Raw genomic sequence first — 11,875 nt, forward strand, 5'->3', positions numbered from 1 at the left:
CCTTTTTCTACTCCAACTTCATTCTCTTCCTCCTTCGTTCTCACGTACACAATTGTATATCGATTCTCCCTCTCCCCCTCTCTTTATTGTTTTTCTTTCTCTCTCTTCTCTTATCGCCCCTTGAGCACCTTAACTTTTATGCCACAAAGGAGTCAAGTTGCGCGCAAATAATTGTCATGCATGTAGTTGCGGTTTAAATTGGTACTTAAGTGAAGATGAGATTTGACATCACTATCTTTTTTGCTCTAATGATGACATTGTTTCAGTTATATCATCATTTTGTCTAAAATGTCAATATCGTTGCTAATAAAATGTTAGTGCCATTACATTAGTCGCATTGTTGTCATTGACTACCTGGAAGTAATCTACATGTGCTGTTATCTACATCTTTTCATCAGGTTTCCATTTCCTTTCAAATAATTATGAAGGCTTTATTTTTGTTTAAATGTTTATGTACTTCCTAATTTTGCCACGCTAGGCAATTTTACGGCAGTTCAGTGGAAATTCACAGGTCAACTTTCTGGGAGGGGAGTTTACTTTTAGTAAAAAATCAATATCATTCTTTTGAACACATGATGGACAAGAGAACTGACTGTGGCCGAGAGTTGATACATGAGTTTTGTTTCTGTCGCCTTCGAGAACAACCTTCGAGAAGTGATTTCTTGACAACGCCGAGCTATAATACTCGCGGTCTACGAAGATAATTTTGTTAAAGTGTGGTTACAATTTCCACTAAATCACGTAATTGTCAGATGCTGGAGCTGAAGAGTGAGTATCCCATACAAATGCATGCTGCTACAACAATGATGGGACAGCGATATTCGGAAGATATGACCAGAGGGAATTCTACAAAATTCACTTTTTTTTTTATAGAACGCCCATTCCTTCGATATGTTTCTGACATAGTCTACTAAGGGTAAAACTATTCCTCTTGCATGCCTCATGAAAAAAATAAGTCTGGTACTTTTTTTTTTCCATTATGCTAGAAAATTGACTTTGTTGATATCTCTCAATATTTTCGTTAAACCATTGTCCTACTGTGACATCACGAATTGACTCTACTTATCCAGCTGTGACGTCACTGCACAAGCATGGATTTAATCAAAACTGTACAAATTCTCCACTTTTGAACAGATTGTTCGATATTCTTCAATCTTCACTGATTGTGTGCTACCAATATTTCTGCAGTCAATAAATTGCCACATTGTACTAAACACATATATTACTGCCAAGGAGCCTACATCCTATAAGCTTTTGCTTTTTAGTAGGTTCCTCATATTACACGTTATAATTCCTTATACATTTTATTTTTATGTAAAAATGTGTTTAGAAATGTTCAATATGGAACAACGAATTGAAAAAAAAAATCTCTTGCAACTCATCTCTTACATTCTTGTATATATACAGTATATATATATATATATATAGGAATAATATATATAGGAAGAAGAAGAAGAAGAAGGAGTCTCGAGTACGCCATCTGTAGTTCCAACAAGGTTTTTATCTACAAAATTTTCGGCCCGCCTCGGGCCTTCGTCTGTGTATACACATCTAAATTTATATTAGAATGACGGCCTGGTTTGGCCTGGTTAAATTTTGTGGCGTTTTTTTTTTTTACAACAGTTACGTCTTCTCGAATACCAATGCTGCCCGTAATGCTGCCCCTAGTCTGGCTTCCAGACCCTCTGCCCATACTATTTCGCTATCCATGATATTAACGCCCTCAACGTCGAAAATTAGTATAGTTTAAGTTGATTTTCAGGCGGCGACTTCGTCGCGGGGCGGCGACTTCGTCGCCGCGGAGTCCAGTTGGCAAAGGGTCTGGAAACCAGACTATGCTGCCCCATTCTTTGGACGAGGGACCATGGTGGCATGCTATTTTAAGGAGGGTCGGTGTAATTGGCAACAAGCAGGGTGGCCCAGATCGGGCGGCAGCGCAACGTGAAGACGGTGTTTACGCGGGGGGGAGAGAGCATGCCGATGACTTGGCGCTTCCTGTTATTTAAATGATAGTCCATTGATATCAAAGGGACTTTGTTGCCATGGCTTTCGCAGCCGCATAGCTTCACTGCGATCCGCTTTACAGAAACGCGACACGGGGCGGCTAGTATCGGTGTGCAAATGCTGACACACAGCCGGCTAATACGAGGCTGTAGCAGCAATCGTATAGGACCATAAGTAGAAACAGAGGGAGCCCAGAGGGCGGGTTTGTTGTGATTACGGACAAAGGTAAAGAGACAGGTGAAATAGAGTTCAAAAGAATCAAATTAAACTAGCTCCAACCCCACCCCACCGATCTCTCCTTGAATTCTCGAAATAGAAGTTCATGAACTCAAAGTTTTTGAACAGCAGCGGGACATCATTCCTTACATTTTTCATCACGAAACATGTATTTTTTTTTTTTTTTTTGGGGGGGGGGGGGTCTCACATTCACTCGGTAAAATTTCCACTACCATTGCAGACCTCTTACTCTTCATCTTTTTCCTTTCGCTCTAATATTTCTCTTCTCTCACATCATCCTCCGTTAACTTAAATTACAAAGATGCGGTTCTAACAGAAAATGAGAAAGTTCTTAATATGAAAAGAAGAATAAAAATATTTGGCTCTTCTTTTCTTCCATTTTTGTCACATCTCTCCTTCACTGCCATCCCCACCCCATATCCTCAATGCCCTCTATAAGCTATGCGCGAAAATATGCTTTAGTTGGTTTGTTGGGGATCTTGTTTTTCAGGCTATTACCGTATAATTCGCGTACCCTGCAATCCCGTGTTAACGTTAATCGACAAACAATCCACACTTGTGGCTCTAGGCAAATATAATCATTCCTTAGACTGACAGTTTCAAAACAACCCAAGTGTGTGCTGTGCAAAACTGCGCTTGCTTCGCTGCATCCCGGATGTATAGAATTTCAGGTGAATCCCAAAGCGTTTGAGATCATCCGCCACAGATCTTGACCAATTTCTACCAGCTGTCCGATGTGAAGAGGCTTGTTTTGATACCGGACGATTTCTAGGGTTCCCCGCCAGCGGCCGCTGGTTCCAAAAATAGCGTGCGGGCTTCAACACTGACCCAGTCTCTTATAAGTGTTAGAAACGAATTTTCCAATCGGACTACTTTACTACACATAAGAGAGGCTCTTATCGAAATAAGGGCAGTTTTGTTTGGGGCAAGATCGAGTAACAGAGAAGTTAGAAAGAACATTTTATAGTTCTGAGCAACTAATGTTCCTTCATGAAAATGAAAACAAACAATAAAACATTTCACAGACTTTCTACAAGTTTAGGCAGTTTAAGTTTATATACAGCATATATTTGTAGACTATGATATATTATGATATATATATATATATATATATATATATATATATATATATATATATATATATTCCAGTTATAAAGCTAACAGTAATATTACGTAAATCATATCTCTCAAGATAAAAGCATTGTTAATTACGTTGAACTTTCCTGTATTGGGAGGCGTTTGGTAAACTTTACAAAGCCATGTATTTTCTTTAAAGGACAAGTTCACCTTCATAAACATAAGGATTGAGAGAATGCAGCAATATTAGTAGAACACATCAGTGAAAGTTTGAGGAAAATTGGACAATCGATGCAAACGTTATGAATTTTTAAAATTTTTGTGTTGGAACTGCAGGATGAGGAGACTACTAAGGCTCGTGATGTCATATGAGTACAACAGTATAAAGAAAATGTAAAGAAAATTCAACATATTTTCACTTTTTTTCGCATAATAAAAGAGCACTTGACTTGCCTCTTTCTAAAGGCAGTGGGAATAATATTACCCATATCATATGTCAGTAATGAGTCAAGGGAATGTGTACTTTTTTCAAAAGATGACATTTGGTGAAATTCTCTTTATATTTTCCTTATTGTTGTACGCATGTGACATCATATACTGCAATAGTCTTCTCATCCAGCGATGACTGCACAAAAACTTCAAAAATTCATAACTTTTGAACGGATTGTCTGATTTTCCTCAAACTTTCAAAGATGTGTTCTACTAATATTGCTACATTCTCTCAATCCTTATGCTAATGAAGGTGAACTTGTCATTTAAGGTAAACAAAAAATAGAAACAAATATTTAGGTGAAAATGAGAAAATACTGGAAATGAGATAACGGCCAATTGAAATGACAGTTTTTTTTTTTAAACTTCGTCCGAGACGACCGTTAACTGGGATTTTGGTACTGTTTGAGTATACCCAGGGCTGTGATGTCATTAAATGAACCATGAAATGGTTGTAACTTTGAATTACGGACATCGTGTCATGAAAAGACACAGGCCAACATTACAAGACATTAATATATCTATTTCCGACATTACAAAATTGATGTCTGACTTTAACCTTTGAATTACTGTACATTGCAACTTTTACGGTGATTCCAAAATTTTTACACATGACTATTTGGAAAGTATTTTCTTCTTTCTCATTCATTTTAAGATTTGTCATTCATGGCCGTAATTATTGTTTTTGTGAATTTCGGTCGAGCAGTTCGCAAAACGCGGCGATTTATTTCCGTTCCCGAGGGAAGAGCAACTAGTAATTTCCGCTTCTTCGCTCTACGATGAAGGACATCAATATTATGGTAGAGTTATTTTGCCCTTTCAGTGCTGAACCAGGAATGGAAGAGAAAATCTCGAAGGCTGTAGACGTCATTTTGCAGGGGCGGATCCAGGAATTCCGTAAAGAGGGGGCGTGTTTACAAAATTAAAGGGGGGGCGCACGCACCCCTCCCCCCATTTTTCTCTTTTTATTTCTTTTGTTTCAACATAAAATAAAGGGGGGGCGTGCGCCGGTTGCGGTCCTCCCTGGATCCGCCCCTGTTTTGGAAAACATAACGGGAGTTGTGGTATAATCAAAAAAACATACTTGCCTGCATGTTTAAAGGGATATATATACATATATAATATTCATAATTATTCATAATCATAATATCTATTCATAACTATTTGCGTGTGTATGTGTGTATACTGATTAGTGTAAGTATCTATCATAATTACTTTAGGTATTACTTCTTCTCTTGATACTCATTATTCTGCTTACGATGTTAAATATGTCTGTGGACATTTCAGTGTGCCTCTTAACAAGCAGCATGTTTGGAACGTGCCGCTTCGATGTAAAGAAATGAGGTCAGACAGTAACCTCTGTTGAAACTTTACTGCCTGAGGGGAAAAAATATGTGCAGTTAAAGCGAAAGAATATATAGATAATGTGAAGATTATGACGCAAAAAAGAGGGAGTAGAAGAGGGAGAGGAAAGAAAGAAAGAAAGAAAGAAAGAAAGAAAGAAAGAAAGAAAGAAAGAAAGAAAGAAGATGCTTCGCAAGATATGAACAAAATGCTATGCACTGAGAGTCGTTAGCTAAAATCATGGATTCCAAAGGGAAGAAGAAGCCATATTTGCTAAATGCTGGAAATAGCGTGATATATTTGCTTTACGTCCTCAAACACATATTTTTAGATAACATTGCAAGACGTTTCGACTTACAAAAGATATACCTCTAACTTTGCTGCTTGCTTACATAATTCAAATTCCAACACATACAGACAGACACACGATCATAGTGTAGCGCGCGCAAGTGGACGTCATTTATACACAGCGCGTGGTCTATGAGGTCGATACCGATAGCACTTTACACACACTATCGATGACTATCCATGAATATGACGTCATATTCATGATATAGTGCACTTTGCCAAGAATATGACGTTACAGTCATATTTTCTTTAGCATAGCAATGTCATTATTGGTCACATGACGCTATATGTGAACCAATCAGCAAGCTGGATTTCATCTAATAGTGAAGATGATATGATTATAACAACTACAATTTACTATGTTTTTATTTACAATGAATAAAGAGAGAAAGAGAAAGATCTTAAGAAAGAGACAAGATCAAGAAAACAGAAAAACAAGGAGAAGAAAGACTTGGGAGAAAGAAAGGACAAAGAAGAGACATGACAAGGAGAGAAGAGTGAATAGTAAGAGAAGGAAGATCATAGTACAATCCCATGATAATGACCACTGAGACCTGAGGTGGGATAAGATATCTGTATCGGCAAAACAAAGATGTGGGTGTGTCACATTAAGAATTAAAAGGTGCATTCGTTGATTTCTGGATGCCGAAGATAATTATTTGATTAGTTGTCTTTGACAGCATTAGAACAACACTGAAATTACTTCTTTACCCCCCCCCCAAAAAAAAAAAGCAGGTGCTAAGAAATCTTTCTCAGCTTTTCAAAGAATCTGTTTAAAATTCCTTCAATGCTTGATTCAAAGCCATATTTAATCAATTTTGCGTGTATTACATAATGCAGTGTAATCAGTTCAAAGTGAAGGAAAATACCTAGCACTAACAATCTATAAATAATAATAATAATAATAATAATAATAATAATAATAATAATAATAATAATAATAATAATTATTATTATTATTATTATTATTATTATTATTATTATTATTATTATCATCATTATTATTATTATTATTATTATTGTTGTTGTTGTTGTTATCATTATCATTATTACTATTATTATTATTATTATCATTATTATTATTATTATCGTCATCATCATCATTAATGTTGTTGTTGTTGTTGCTTGCTCCTTTGGGTTTGAATTGGTAGAGATATTGAAAAATGTCAAAGAGAATAAAACATCCATTAAATGAGCTGCCAACTGAGAGTTAATGATTTGATAGAACATATTATATGGAAACATGCAGAGAGAGGATCTGGGCGACTTGCTGAAATACGCAGCTTGAGGCTCCTTATCAATTAACTTAGACACTAAAGTATGCTTTGAGAGTGCGAGAATATATTTTTATGAGAGGGCTACATGTTGGAGCTCACAAGGGGGCGCTAGCAAAGATGAAATGTTGGTCTCCCACTGTTTCGAGGAAATAAATCCATTGAACCGTACTCCACAGTCACGGAGGGTTCAGCGAATAAACCGCCTTCTCATCTTATAGCCTATAAACATGCGCTGAAACGAGTTCAGTAAGTTCTTCGCAGTGTCTCATATTCCCAAATATTTTTCAATGTTGGCAGCCCTGTAAGAGACTTAAAATCTATTCAAAAGACGAGTGCTGCATGGTTTATGAATGTAACATAGTTTTCGTAATAAGATGGTTTCTTTCCAAGCAAGACGGGAGCTGTTCGGTCGTTTGTGTTCTGTTCGGTGAAGTTGTTCGTCATTTGTGTGTGTGTGCGTGTGTGTGTGTGTGTGTGTGTCTGTGTGTGTCTTGTTTTGTTTTGTTATGTTTTTGCAAAATCACCAGGGAATCAATCAAAAGCTGAAGGAGGGATTGGGAGAGTGAAAGGAGATAACAGTTCATGAAAATAACAAAGTCTGTTCCTTCCACCCCAGCCCATTGTGACCATAGATAGATTGGTAGATAGATAAATAGATAAGTAAATATATAAGTCGATTAATTTATTAACAAAAATATACAATAAATGGTACCCATAAATGCTGGTCAGTGATTGGTCATAGTGCAATCACGTGACTAATGCAGCAGGAATATTGAAATCGTATTAACCATTGAGAGTCATGTCAGGCATTTCCAGAATTTGACAGGCGGCCAACCGGGCTAGAATGAACGATGGTAGACCACATAACAAATATTGCCTTATCTATCATTGTGATACAGCACTTGTCATTCCCGTGGGAGTTATATTTTGCCCTCGAGACAACGGGGGCACTGTGGCAAAGTGGATAAGACTTTTGACTTTCAGTGAGTCAAGAGTTCGAATTTCGTTAAGTGCCTATACGTTATGATATTATTAACCCGAATCAATCAGGCTTCAGACCTGCCCATTCTACTATGACTGCTTTACTTTGTGTCACAGAAGAAATGCTCCATAACTTAGATAAGGGTGAAATGGTTGGAATGGTCTCCACTGACCTCAAAAAGGCATTCGACACAGTCAATCATGCGACACTTCTTAATAAGTTATCTCTCCTTGGATTGAATAGTAATGAGTGTAAATGGTTTAGTAATTAATTATCTCCGTGATCGTGTTCAGTAAAAAATTACTATAGACGGCTCCTTATCCGAGACTATAATTATGTAACATGTGGAATCCCACAGGGCTCTACGTTAGGGCCCATGTTATTCAATGTATATATCAACGATTTATATCCACTCTGACAATACATGTCTTTATTTACCTGGCAAGGATCTCGGTCAAATACAAAGAGTTCTCAATAACGACTTGACGTGCTTGTCACAATGGTTGGAAGTAAACACACTTGCTCTGAATGTGAAAAATTGTGAAGCGATGTTAATAGGTTCCAGAAAAAGGATTAGGAACGAGGTGTTGAGAGTCGGCATTGATGAATCTGAGGTTCCCTCTGTTACTTGCTGTAAATAAGGAGTCTATCTTGACCAACATCTTGATTGGAGCCAACAGGTGGATAGGATGATAAAAAGTATAGTGAAAAGTCTGTATTTATTGAAAAGAATACGATTTTGTATAACTGAAAAAACTGCTTTTGTGTTTTACAAGTCCATTATTCAGAGTAAATTCGATTATTGCAGCGTTGTATGGGGTAATCTGCGAAAAACAGATTCTGAAAAGTTGCAAATTATTCAAAATAGTTTTGAAAACTGTCCTTTTGGTTGAACCAAGGTGCTCGACTTCAGCAATCTACAGTCGTTTGTCATTAGATACTTTGGAAAAACGAAGATATTAACAATTATTACATGTTATCTATAAAATTTCTAATGGAATGTTTCCAGAGTTATGTATTGCAATATTTTGAAGAACATTATAACAAATTATTTTCTGAGAAACAGTGTGAAGAAATTTATATCATGTAAGGTAAAAACAGAAGTTGGGAAAAGAACTCTTTCCTTTAGAGGAGTCCAGAGTTAGAATCGATTAACTTATGACTTGAAATGTAAGCTCTCTCTGTCCAGTTTCAAACGAGCTCTTGACATATCTCTGCTGTAGCCTTCACTGCCCAGGATTTTTTTCTCTCCTTTTTTTTCTCTTTATCTCTATTTGATATTGTTGAAATAACATGTTACTGTAGGTATTTGTTCCGTTTTCCTTTTTTTTTTTTTTTTTTTTTGCTGTACTTTTTTAAAGTTTCGTTGTCTTTGTTGTTACCTGACATTTGTTCCTTTCTTTACAATTGTATATGCAGTTTGTATCTATTTCTGCTATTTTTATGTTGTTCACGGATTTGCAGAAGAACAGCTTTGCTAAAGCAAATTGCCGTGATTAAATAAAATAAACTGAACTGAACTGAACTAAACTGTTCCTAGAAAAGATGTTTTACCCATTATTCACAAAGAATTGCAGTCGATCTTTAAAATTATAGTATAAAACCATTTGTTTCCTGTTCAACATGTTTTCAGAATCCACTTTAATTGCTATCAAAACTTACAGACGAAATCCTTTTTCAAATTTTCTATTTTGAAAATGAAAATGAAATGTCTACAAAATTGCATTTTCATTAGGAAGTTACAATACTATTGAAGACATATTATTATTGTTATTGTTATTAGTAGTAGTAGTAGTAGTATTAGTATTATTATTATTATCATTATTATTATTATTATTATTATCATCATTATTATTATCATCATCATCATCGTCATCATCATTAGGGGAAGAGAGCCTTGGGTACAATGCAGTTATGTGCACAATGCAGATAGACCTACAATGTAATCATTCTGAAATAATTATATAATATTGACTGGCCTAGAGGGAGATACCAGAAAATATTGCCCAAACGCAATATTCTTTCAGTGCGGGCAATATTTATCTGGTATTTCTCGCAGTTATCTATTCTGTTGTAAGATTGTAAGAAGCCCCCGGCTCGGGGCGACAATTTGTGCAGGAGTTGACGGCACAAATTGTCGCTCCTGCGTAATTAGTTGTCGCCTGGCGACAAATTGTGCTGCTTGTGCAGTTCCCAATTTTTGACCTCGATGGCGACAATTTGTGCAGGCAAAGATAAACGTTGCTGCACAAATTGTCGTCGGCCATGCACTATGAATTCAAGATTCAAGATTCAAGATTCAAGATAATTCATTGTCATGTATAAAATATACATAAAATTTGTTTTCGGACATACATAAAGATAGAGGTGCATAAATGAAGAATATAAATCATGAAATAACTTAACATGAGTTTTATACCATACATACATAAAATATATACATTTAATACCAAAAAAAAAATGAAATATTGCAGGAGAAAATAAGCGTATATAAAGTATGCATTTTTTTTTTCCTTCGCCCCATTCACCCCATCCAGGCACTTCCATAATATGCTAGAGCACTCCTCCAGTTGAGACTTTAACACATGTGTGGTTGGGGTGGTTGCTCCGGTGTTATGCTTCAGTGGGATGGGTATGACTGGTAAGTTATGCGTATACATGTGTGTGTGTGTGGGGGGGGGGGGTGCATGGTATGTGTTGTGTATGATTTGTAGGTGCGTATTATGTGACTTGTGTATGCGTTTGCGCATATAGCTCTATTCTTTGTCCCAGAATAAGTTTGCCATATTTTATGCATGAGCGAATAATTTCGACACGCCGTAAATAATTTCTCAATCGTTACTTGATTTTACCACAAACGAACTTCCATATGCACACCCCAAATACATACGTATTTATAAACAAGCACCAACAAACACTCAAACAAATCCTCATAATGATATAAACTAGCACCTCAACACCAATACACATTCTTCCATAATATGCAATGACACACACACACACACACACGCGCGCACTTTTTTTTCAATGATATTTTATTGATTTCAATCAAATCATTCATAAATCAACCCATTCTGGGTGTACCATGAACGTAAAACGGTACAAATGCCATTCAAAACACAAATTTATTTATCAACTTATACTGCCAATCATCTCTCTTCAACATAACAACTCGATTATAAATCAATCACACACACACACACACACACACACACACACACAACCCACACCCACACACACTTACACACACACCCACACACACACCCACCCACACACACACACACACACACACACACACACACACACACACACGAACGGACACTCAACTATCAAGTGCGCGCAGTGGCGTACCGTGGGTCAAGACATTGGGGGGGGGGGCACCTCATGGCAGCAACATCAGAATTGCATAACGTAACAATTAAATGCGAGCGAGCGGAACGAGCGAGCTTGAAAATTTGGACATTTTACAGTCCCCAAACTGCCGTTTGTAGCTATATATAATAATATATGTATGTATATATATATATATATATATGCTTTGGAAATTAAGGGGGTTGCACCGGGCGCAACTGCTGGCAGTTGCTGGCAGTAACATCACGAGAATGGCATAACGATTAAATGCGAGCGAGCGAAGCGAGCGAGCTTGAAAATTTTGACATTTTACAGTCCCCAAACTGCCGTTTGTAGCTATATATAATAATATATGTATATATATATATATATATATATATATATATATTTGCTTTGGAAATTAAGGGGGTTGCACCGGGCGCAACTGCTGGCAGTTGCTGGCAGTAACATCACGAGAATGGCTTAACGATTAAACGCGAGCGAGCGAAGCGAGCGAGCTTGAAAATTTTGACATTTTACAGTCCCCAAACTGCCGCTTGTAGCTATATTTTTTCGCTTTGAAAATTCAGGGGGGGGGGGGCGCACCGGGTGCAACTGCTGGCAATTACTGGCAGTAATATCAGGAGAATGGCATATTAACGGTTAAATGCCAGCGAGCAAAGCGAGCGAGCTTGAAAATTTTGACATCTTATGTTCCCAAAACTGCCGTTTTTAGGTATATTTTTTCGCTTTGGAAATTCAGGGGAGGGGGCGCATCGGGCGCAAC

This window comes from Diadema setosum, chromosome 18 (assembly GCF_964275005.1).
Source record: "Diadema setosum chromosome 18, eeDiaSeto1, whole genome shotgun sequence".
NCBI classification, from domain to species: Eukaryota; Metazoa; Echinodermata; class Echinoidea; order Diadematoida; family Diadematidae; genus Diadema; species Diadema setosum.